This window comes from Falco cherrug, chromosome 4 (assembly GCF_023634085.1).
Source record: "Falco cherrug isolate bFalChe1 chromosome 4, bFalChe1.pri, whole genome shotgun sequence".
Taxonomy (NCBI): domain Eukaryota; kingdom Metazoa; phylum Chordata; class Aves; order Falconiformes; family Falconidae; genus Falco; species Falco cherrug.
In genome coordinates this window covers 11,794,642-11,804,029 of record NC_073700.1, presented here as the reverse complement: position 1 = coordinate 11,804,029, position 9,388 = coordinate 11,794,642, and the positions used below count along the sequence as shown (strand labels likewise).

At 56.4% G+C, this 9,388-nt stretch overlaps 1 long non-coding RNA gene across 1 annotated transcript; it reads right to left on the bottom strand.

Annotated features, from left to right (window-relative positions):
* Positions 1–3,071: 3,071 nt before the first annotated feature.
* Positions 3,072–8,209, bottom strand: LOC114015742 (uncharacterized). The gene is made up of 3 exons (XR_003559841.2): positions 7,102–8,209; positions 5,527–5,666; positions 3,072–3,598 (listed from the first exon to the last, which is right to left on the bottom strand). It is a non-coding gene; the product is annotated as an uncharacterized LOC114015742 (long non-coding RNA).
* Positions 8,210–9,388: the final 1,179 nt, after the last annotated feature.

Sequence of the window (9,388 nt, the reverse complement as noted above, 5' to 3'; positions counted from 1 at the left end):
CATCAGCTCCCGGACTCCAATCCCACCTTTGCAGCTGCTCAGGAGTGCTGGAACCACTTTGTGCTTCCCCCCAGCAGCCTGAGGGCTCCGTGCCAAGGAAAGCAGGCAGCCCTTGACGAGCCAAACCCCGGCGTCCCTGCACAGCGTGCACCAAATGCAGGCTTTGAGTCGGGGCAACTTTGAAGGTAAGAGAGAAAGTCACTGCCCAGCTCCCCAGCTCTGCAGAGAGTTTCCAAGATGTAGACCTCCACCGCCACGGACATAGCATCACCGCCCCAGCCATGGCGCAGACACAACGGCCCCTCCGGGAGCCACGGAGACGGGTGGGAGAGGCTACCTGTCCACTTTGATTTATTGCAGCTGGCAGAAGGGCACAGTGCCTCCACCAGCGTGTTTGGCACCAGGGGCATTTTGTGATGCAGTGGTGCCCTGTGGCCACCATGCTGGGTCCCACAGCAGCTTACCTGGGGTGGGCTGAGGGTCATGGCCAGTCTTGCAGAGACAGGAAAAGGCAAGACAGATTGACTTAATGGTTTTTTAAGTGGGGGATAAAGAAATCCCCTGTTAATTGCAAAATGTGTTAACTCACACTTAATGGTTGAGGGTTGAATAGCAACCTGAGGTCAGTGCTCACCACCTCGACTGGCTTGTCACCAGCTGGAACCAGGCAGAGCATCCCTCCTGGGGAAACACCACAACCTTCAGTGCACCGCTCCACCTCCCCTCCACCATAGCCTACCACACTGCTGCTTACTCCCACCTGCCCCCTACCCTCCCTTGCCAGCTGAGGACCACTTTCACGGAGCAGATCTGCCTCCTCCCTCACCATCAGGATGGCATGTGTCATCATCCGCTCCCCAAAGGCTTCCTGGCCCTCCACCAGCTCCAGGAGGAGAGACGCTGTGCTAAGCACATGTAGGGACAAGAGGGGGTCGCAGTGGTCTAAGAGCATCCCCCCTCCATTTCCTGCATGGGGAGAAGACAGAAAATTATGCAACCAAGACCCAATGATGCATCAGCCAGACTAAATGCCAGGCCATTGTTGCTCCTACTTCTAGGTGCCAGGCTCCATCCATCCCATCCCCAGGCTGGCTGCTTCCCCCATGACTCAAGTCAATGGAAACATCAACACCAAATCCTTCAGCAGCTCAGAAGTTCACCTTTGTCACATGGAACAAGTGGATGACCATGAGACACGAAGGAGTCCCTTCCCTTTCTCCAGTGCCCATGTAAAATTAAAATGGACAAGGAAGAAGCTGCTGTAAATAATGCATTTGTGGTGCACTACACAGCTTCAGGAGCACATATTCATTGTCTAGTCTTATTTAAAGAAACCTAGCCCTGCCTGCATCATTAAAAATGCATCCTGGTTTCAGCTTCATCCCATATACGCTCACCACTGTGAAGCAGGTGGCTCAGTGGCTGTTTTCATGCCTTCCCACTCTCAGCTGTTCCTGGGCAGCCCCATGCTGGTACAAGTGAGGCCTCTGGGTCACATGAAAAATTCACGCGCTTGGCATCAGGCATTTTCCATCCCTATGCTCCCTGTTCCTCCCTCGCACCTGGGCCTGAGGACCTGCTCTGCTGCTGCCTTCCAGGCCCCAGCAGCATCCTCCAAGCTGATAAAGGATGCTAACGAGAACTGCTAAGCCCCAGTCTGGCCACAGCATCAATCCTACTGCTTACCCATCCTGCTGCCTTCTTCCCACCTCCCCCTAGCCAGTCTTAATTCTCCCACACACGTTCCCCTTGCTCGCATCCTGCATCTCCTCCCCACCCACAGCCCACCATGCTGTGGGGCTCATCAGCTCTTGGCCAGCTGTTAACAGTCAGTGGGAGCTGAGCCCGCAGGGAAGCAGCTTCCCTACAGCATCCTCCTGCCTCGCCGGAGACTGCAGTGAGGAGTTGGGCCCCTTAGGACCCACAGGCTGCGGCGCTGTGTTTGCTCTTCATTTTCATTCCAGGGATGCAGTGCCCAAGGCTGGCGTCTTGCACAGCTCCTGGCAGGCACTGGAGGGAATTTAATCTGCCCTTGGTGCTCTGGAAACGGTGGCTGGGGGTGAGGAGGAGAGGCTAGACCCAAAGCTGGGAGTGAGGAGAGGAAGGTGAAGTCACCCAACGCCTGGCTGAAATTCACCACGTGCCGATCAACAGCCAGGCAGCCACAAGCCCAAACGCCTCATTGATGGGGCAGCACTCCACATAACACGGCTGGAGCAATGGGAGCTTGTGAGTGATGAAGATCCATTGCTTGCAGACTGAGCTGAGGGAGGGAGGGAGGAGCAGGGCTGCATGCGGGGTGGCGAGGAGAGCAGCCACGAGGACCTCTGTGCCGAAAGCACGTGCCCCTGGCACATGTGGAGCCCAGGAGCAACCCGTATGGCACTTTGCCGCAGAAGCAGGGCAGATCCTGAACCAGTGGGGCCGCCTACCCTGGGCACCCCTGGCACGGGACCGAGCAGAGATGAGCACCTCCAGATGCCAACCAGCCAGCCCGGGCACCACAGAGGCTCTGCAGGGAGGTGGGGGGAGACCCAGCGGTTGCCAGCCCCGACCAGTGCTCTCACCCCTCGGTCAGGCCATGACTCACCTGCACCCATCCCTGCAAAGGCAGACGGGTGTCCTGGGGTGCTCCTACCTTGATCGAAGGCAGAGCCATCAAACCACCTGCCGGGGGGAGCACATGGCCGAACGCAAGCGCGTGAGACCACAGCAAAGCCTGGGTCAGCGGCACACAGCCCGTAACGCTTACCCCACTTGCTGCTCACCGCCTTCTCCTCGCTGGGAAGCGCTGCGCCGCTGGCCGGAGGGAAATCGCCGGGTGGGATAAGCTGGCGGCACCGCTCGGACGCAAGGGACACCAACCCACAGCCTGCACCGGCAGCTGCACCCACCCAGGCACCCGCTCAGATCCTCCACATCCCCCCCGCAGAGGAGCTCCTCCGGAGACGCTGCAAGCAAACCTGGGAGATAACACATGCCTGCGACGTTAGCAATTAAGGAACATTAATTATAATAATAATAATTATCACAAAATAGCATTTTTATGGCACAATATTATGCTGAAGGATTTACAACATACTGAATCATGAAGTTCGTAATTAAAGTTATTTTAGTTTCTAATTTCGCTTTAATTTTATTCCAATAAAAGATATGATAAATATACCTTGGAAAAAAAACCTGCAGAAACCATTACTTAAGACGATTTCCCTATACAGGGATGTTATATTGCAGCACAGAGATCCCTTGAGGAGCATCACAAACCTCGGCGAGGAAGAAATGTCCAGCCGCGTGAAATACCGCTCTCCCACAAGCCTTGCCCCAGGGTAGCAGGGCGTTTGCAGCCTGCAATGCATCTGCAGCCTCTTGGCTTCAGCTTCCCAGCCGCTAGCCCTCGGAGTGGTTCTGTAAGTCAACATGTTTCTTCTCCTGGTAGGACAGTAAGGGTTGTAGAGCCTGGTTTCCACAAGGCAGCTCCCCAGGAATTGCTGAGCTGGGTCTGTCCCTCACGCAGAGTCCTGGCATCACCACCAAGTGCGTAACACCACCCGGACGGAGCAGGGATGTTTCACTCCAGCTCTGACTTCAGCCCATGCACCTGTAACTGTGGGTAGGAGGAAAGAAAAGAGAAAGAAAAGACCCAAATCTCAGCCTTCCTGGCCTTGGAGACTTCCTTGCCCTGACGCTCCCCCAACCTTTTTTCCATGAGAAAATGGTGATTGACTACAAAGGTTTTACAGAAAAAAAAAACCCAACCTGCAATTGTTTTGATTAAAGTTCATCACAACAGTAAGAAAAGGGAAAAAGAGGACCAGGAAATTCTTTAGACATGGTCAAAGCTCTATGTCTTGGAAGAGACATTACCATTGTAAAAGGATGTTTCAGTTCCATTTTGTGAATAAATTCCGTGGTATTAACAAAACCAAAACCAGAATGCAAAGGGTGATGCTTACCACAGCAGCCCTCTCTGACCGCCCCATATCTTGCTGCACAGGAATTTTGGGTGACAAGTCTATCGCCCCACTATGGAGCAAGATACATTTCGTGACCTCAGGTTGTCCCCCCAAACAAGCCCAGGCTCCGCTTTGCCGGACCTGCACCATAACCCCGCTGGAGCTGTGCAGGCAGCCAGGCTCGTGCCACCCCAGCTGCCCTCACCTCGGGGTCTCGCTGCGTTAGGAGACGTGGGGCCACCCTGGGAGCCGCACCCCGCTCACTGCCAACACCAAATGGTACAAAAGGAGGGAAGGGAAAACGAGGAGCTGCTGGGCTTGAGAAGCCGTTTGGCTCCAACCCCCCAAACACCGTCCCTATGGCCCAGGCAGCCCTGGCTGTGTCCCAGCAAAAAGCTGCCACAGGGTGCGAACAGCTGAAGGTCCGTCACATCCACCCCTCGAGAGTCGGCACGGCCCCAGCTGGCACGCTGCTGTCCCGCGGCACCAGCAGCCATTTGATGTGAAAGCCAGAGGACGTGCCGCATCCCCGTGCCCGCAGCGTGGTCCCCACCGGCTGCTTTTCGCCCGACCCCGCAGGGCTGCGGGCTGACGCTGGGGCAACTCATCACACCGATGGAGCGGCCACAGGGCAAGGCTGGCAGACCTTCCGGCCCTCAGCTCTGCCCCTGCCCAAGCCAGGCAGCGCGGCCGACTGCCTCCCAGCCCAGCCTGCAGCCCCCCTCCCCCACGAGACCCCTGGGATTTAACTTCTTCATAATTAATTTAAGTGCATCGTGCTGCCCACCGGCGCCTCCCCAACACCGATTACCCACCTCACTGCGGACACAGGGAACATTATGAGCGGGTACGGGAGACAATAGGTCTTGGCTCCCGACAGCCCATAACTGATGGCTGGCTTGGGAGGCAGCGGGGGCAGGACTGACTCCCAGAAAAGCAGTGGGTCATCCTGGCACCCACAGTCCTAGATGAAGAGGGACCCAGCCTAGGCTGGGAGGGAGATGGGAATTCCCCAAAAGCCGAGCAGGGACGGTGGGGTGTGTATTTGAGGGAAGGGTGAAGGCTTTAACCAGAAGAGGTGCCTATATTACTAGCAAGGTCTTTAATTGATTCTAGGAGAGTGATTTCTAAATTATATCCTGACGTGTATGCCGCAATCAATAAATGCATTAAAGCAGAAGGAGCCTGCAAGCCTTCGGTCGTGCTGCTCCACGCCATCCCCACAGCCCATACCCTGCTCCGTGCCCTGCCAGGGCTGCAGAGGAATCCCCCACGAGCAGCAAGGCAAGCACCCCTCCCTGGGCAGGCTCCCCACACCTGGCAGGGATGCAGGCACCCCGAAATACTGACTCCTTCAAGGTCTGCTGCCATGGTTTGGTGGCAGAGGCAGAAATAAGCCTCCCGCTGCCACACCAGGCTGGTGCTTCCACTGCAGCCCTGAGCTCCTCCTCACACCCTACTCCCCATCTCCTGGCTGCCTCTCACAAACTTATTTGATCTGGAAAACCAAGAGCGGGGCAGAGTGGTCCTTTTTACAAGGAACCCAGAAACCCTGAAAAGCTCAGCTGCCCACCTGTTTTAGGGTGACAGATTTAGGAAGGGGTTTAGCATCCTTAGGAAGGGGTTAGTGATTTGAAGAAGCCTTCTGGAAGTTCCTGCTCTCCATGTACGCTCCCCTGGCACATCCCTGCTGCCCGAAGGGAGAGCTGGGAGCTGGAAAAACAAAAGCAAATGCAAACACTTCAGCCTATTTATAAAAAAAGTTTACAAAATTATGAGTGAAAGACAGCTAATGATGCATCATATGGTTAGTGCCAGGGAAAATGCTCTAAATTAAAGTCCTCAAATATGAAAAGAATCAACATTTAATAAGACAGTTAATGTATGTTATTTAAATGTCACTTCATTATTAAAAGTGTATATTTTTTGAGGTTTAATAACCATGTAATTGAGGCATCTTTTCTATAGTTAAACCTTGGCAAATATGTTTTTCATAATTAGCTAGTATTTATTTAACATGCAATAACCATCCCATTAAATTTAATTACTTCAATTAATAGGTACAGAGGGGCCTTCTTTAATGTCAATATGTATTCTTAAAGATGGTTCTCAACATGGTGCCACAAGGAAGCTCGGCTACCTGGAGGTGCCCAGGGTGGGCAGGTGCCTGAGCTGAGCCATGGGGCTTTGCTGGCACCCCACTGCAGGAGCAGGGACCCCCGGGGAGCCAGCGGTCAGGAAGGGGGTGCTGCGTGTCCCAGCCAGGGCCTGGGGTGCACGAGGAGGGGGATGACAGCAGGGACCCCAGCCCATCCTTGCCAGACCCCTCCTCACCGCGCCAGCCCCGCCAGGTGCAGGGAGTGGGGCCAGAGGGCACGCTTTGCTGGGGGGTGAAGCAGGAGAGGCTCAGCCTGACGCAGCCGCTGAGCCTTGTAGTCTAAATTAGCGAACAGCCCAGAGTAAATTAACTCCTTTAACAAACCATCCAGTGAGAGTTATTAACCGGTTTGTAATAAAGCCCAGCACAACGCTGTGCATGCTGCAGTCCGGCTGGGCTCCAGGCTATGAAACCCCACACTGTTAGAGAAGAAACCTCCATCACACAGGTATGCACCTCCCCGGCCTGGGGCAGGGGCTTTGCTGCCCCCTCCCAAGACTTCTGCCCCCCCAGAGGCTCTGCCCACTCCCCCAGCCCTGGCAGGACCCCCAATGCCTCTCCCCCATCCTTCAGGCCCCTGCTGTCCGCGTGGACCTCACCTACATGCTCGGACATGGGTTTGCCTGAAGGCAGAAGCACCCGAGGAGCTGAGCCGGGAAGAGCGCATGCTTCCCAGTGCAGCGAACGGGGAAGCATAGCAAATGGGGAAGCACACTTGGGAACAAGGAGCAAACCCCTCGGAAAGCAATTACTGCTCGCAAGAAGTGGCTCGCTAGAAACGTATCGCCTTTCTGCTGCAGCAAAGGTGCTGGACTGCCGAGCAGTGGCTGCCAGCCCCTGGGCAAGTTGTGAGCAAGGTGCTCCTCTGGGGACCCCGAAATGCCGATGGCCGAGGCCAGCAGCCAGCACACACCCCCTGGCCTGCCCAGCGTGCAGCCAGGGGGACCCCCGTGCCCCACGGCCACCTGCCCATCCCTAAGGCCATCTCACCTGGGGGTGTGATGCTGGCTGCAGGCACCAGGTCAGGTCACATCCTCCGGTCTTTCAAACTGGTGAGATGATACTGGAAGCGCTCACCACAGTCAGGGAAACCTGGGGAGACAGTTGCAAGCTCTCTTCTGTTTTTCCAGCTGTCTTGAGTCAGGACAAGGCTCAAGAGACACTAAATCCTTGAAGGCACAGGTTTATAGGCTGGGCTTATACCTCTGACTGGGATGGCCTAGGTTCAGGGTGACTTGGTTCACCCTAGGGCAGAGATCCAGCTTTATCGGAGCCTGTGCCCCCAGAAATACCCAGCACGTGGCCCTGGGGCTTTCCTCCCACCCCCAACTTCTCCCTGCCTCTTCCAGCCTTTTCCATTGCAGCACAATGGGGGCTGCAGGGCAGCCAACATCTCGTTGCCTTGGTGTCCCCGGCACCTCCTTCCACAACTAAACCCTCTGAGGCCATTTGCAGGGAATGGCTGAAATGCACCAAGGCTCGAGCAGGCTGGGGAAGCATATGTCTCCACGCATCTCCCAGGGCACGGAGCGAGCGCCAGCAGTGCTGCCAGCCTCCGCCGGGCAAGGCACCGGCTGCCTCTGCTCGCCCCGTGTGCAGCCAGGTAGCACGACTTCACAGTGATCGGTGAGTCCCATTTAATTGCGGTATTGGTATTTAAGGGACCCCGTTGCCTGCTGTGACAAGAACGCCATGAGCTGGCTGCAGCCATCTGCTCCCCTGGCCTGGGGACCCCAGTGCCCGCAGGGGTGGGCCAGTGATTTGTGGCACTGAGGCTGGGTTCTGGGTGGGAGGATTCCACCCCGCTGCCCTTTTACCTGCAGCTTGGCTGGGGTACCCTGGCTGGGATGGGAAGCGGAGCCATTGGGCTTATTTAGTGCCTCAGTGCAGGCACAGGTGCCCAGTGGCGAAGCTGCCAACCTGCGAGCAGCCACCTGCACTGACACGGCCATAAGTTACCCGCGGAGCCTCCGGGGACCGTACCAGAGGGAACGGCAGGAACCCACATCAGGCAATCAATCCTTGTTTGCAGCCTAACGGGGAGACAGGCCAGCTGCGCGTGCAGCACAGGGCTGCTGCTGAGCCGCGCTCACTCCTCCAGCACCGCTGCCCTCTCCCGCACTCCTCTGATTGTATTCCTCCCTCCCCTGTGCTCCCTTCTCTGTGCAACGCCCCCTTCCCCTATCCTACTCCTGCCCCATCCTTCTTTTCACCATTGCCCTTGTTTCCTCCTGCTTCTCCCCATCCTTTCTTCCCACCTCTCCCACCAGCATCCCGCTCCAAAGATGCTCCTGCAGCGCTGCTCCCATCCCCAAAGCAAGGGTGAGGCTGGTCCCCGACTGCCCCGCTCAGCTCCCAGTGGGTGCCTGAGAGCCCTCGCAATGGGGCAACTGCTGGGACTCGGGCATCCCCTGCCACAGTCCCAGCCACCGACTTCGTGGCTTTCCAGGGGAGAAGATAAAACCAAAGACATGCCAAACCACAGGACCACCTCCAGAGCCCAGACCAGCACTGCTGCACCCCAGCCCTTGGGGACATGAGGCTTACTGGATGAGGGCAGAGCACAGCCCAGCCAGGGCAGCCCAGCAGTGCTGCACAGGGACGTGTCATCCCCAGTATGACATCCCTGAAGCGAGCAAATGCCGTTTCTCACACAGCAGATGGCAAATCCTACAGCAGGGAGGGGAAGCGGGGTGCCCATCAGCACCCCCAGCTATCGCCTTAACTCTGCACCTCCCTTTTCAGGGCCAGGAGCCAGCAGCGGGCTCCCAGGCTCTCCCCTCCACCACCCTCTCCTCAGCTCCAAAGGCCCACCAGGACACCCCCCAGGACCGGAGACCAACCTCTGCCTCCTGCCCTCTGCACCCAGGTCCACCAGCCACTCCTCCAGGAGGAAGCATCGCACCCGAAGCAAAAAAAAGGACCTTGATTTTAAAGAAGATAATAATTCTAGAATAAATAAATAAATAACAAGCCCAAGCACAAGTCTGCTTTTAAATTCAAATGTGCAATATGGCCCAGAGCCTCGGAGCCAGAAGGAAACTACAGATTTGGGCAAGGAAACAGGGAATATTTCACTTCAGCTCAGTCCAAGCCGTCATGATTTACACAGCAGCGAGGGAGGTGGGAGCGTGCTGCTCCCCGGGGGCTCTGCAGCTCCGGCAGTCCCCCCTTGCCCGCCGCCCCTGGGCTGCCATCCTTGGACCTAAAAAGTTTCTCTGGGCCCTCGCATCCTGCATCAGCTCCCCATCATGTCCCACCAGTTCCGCTTCAGGGC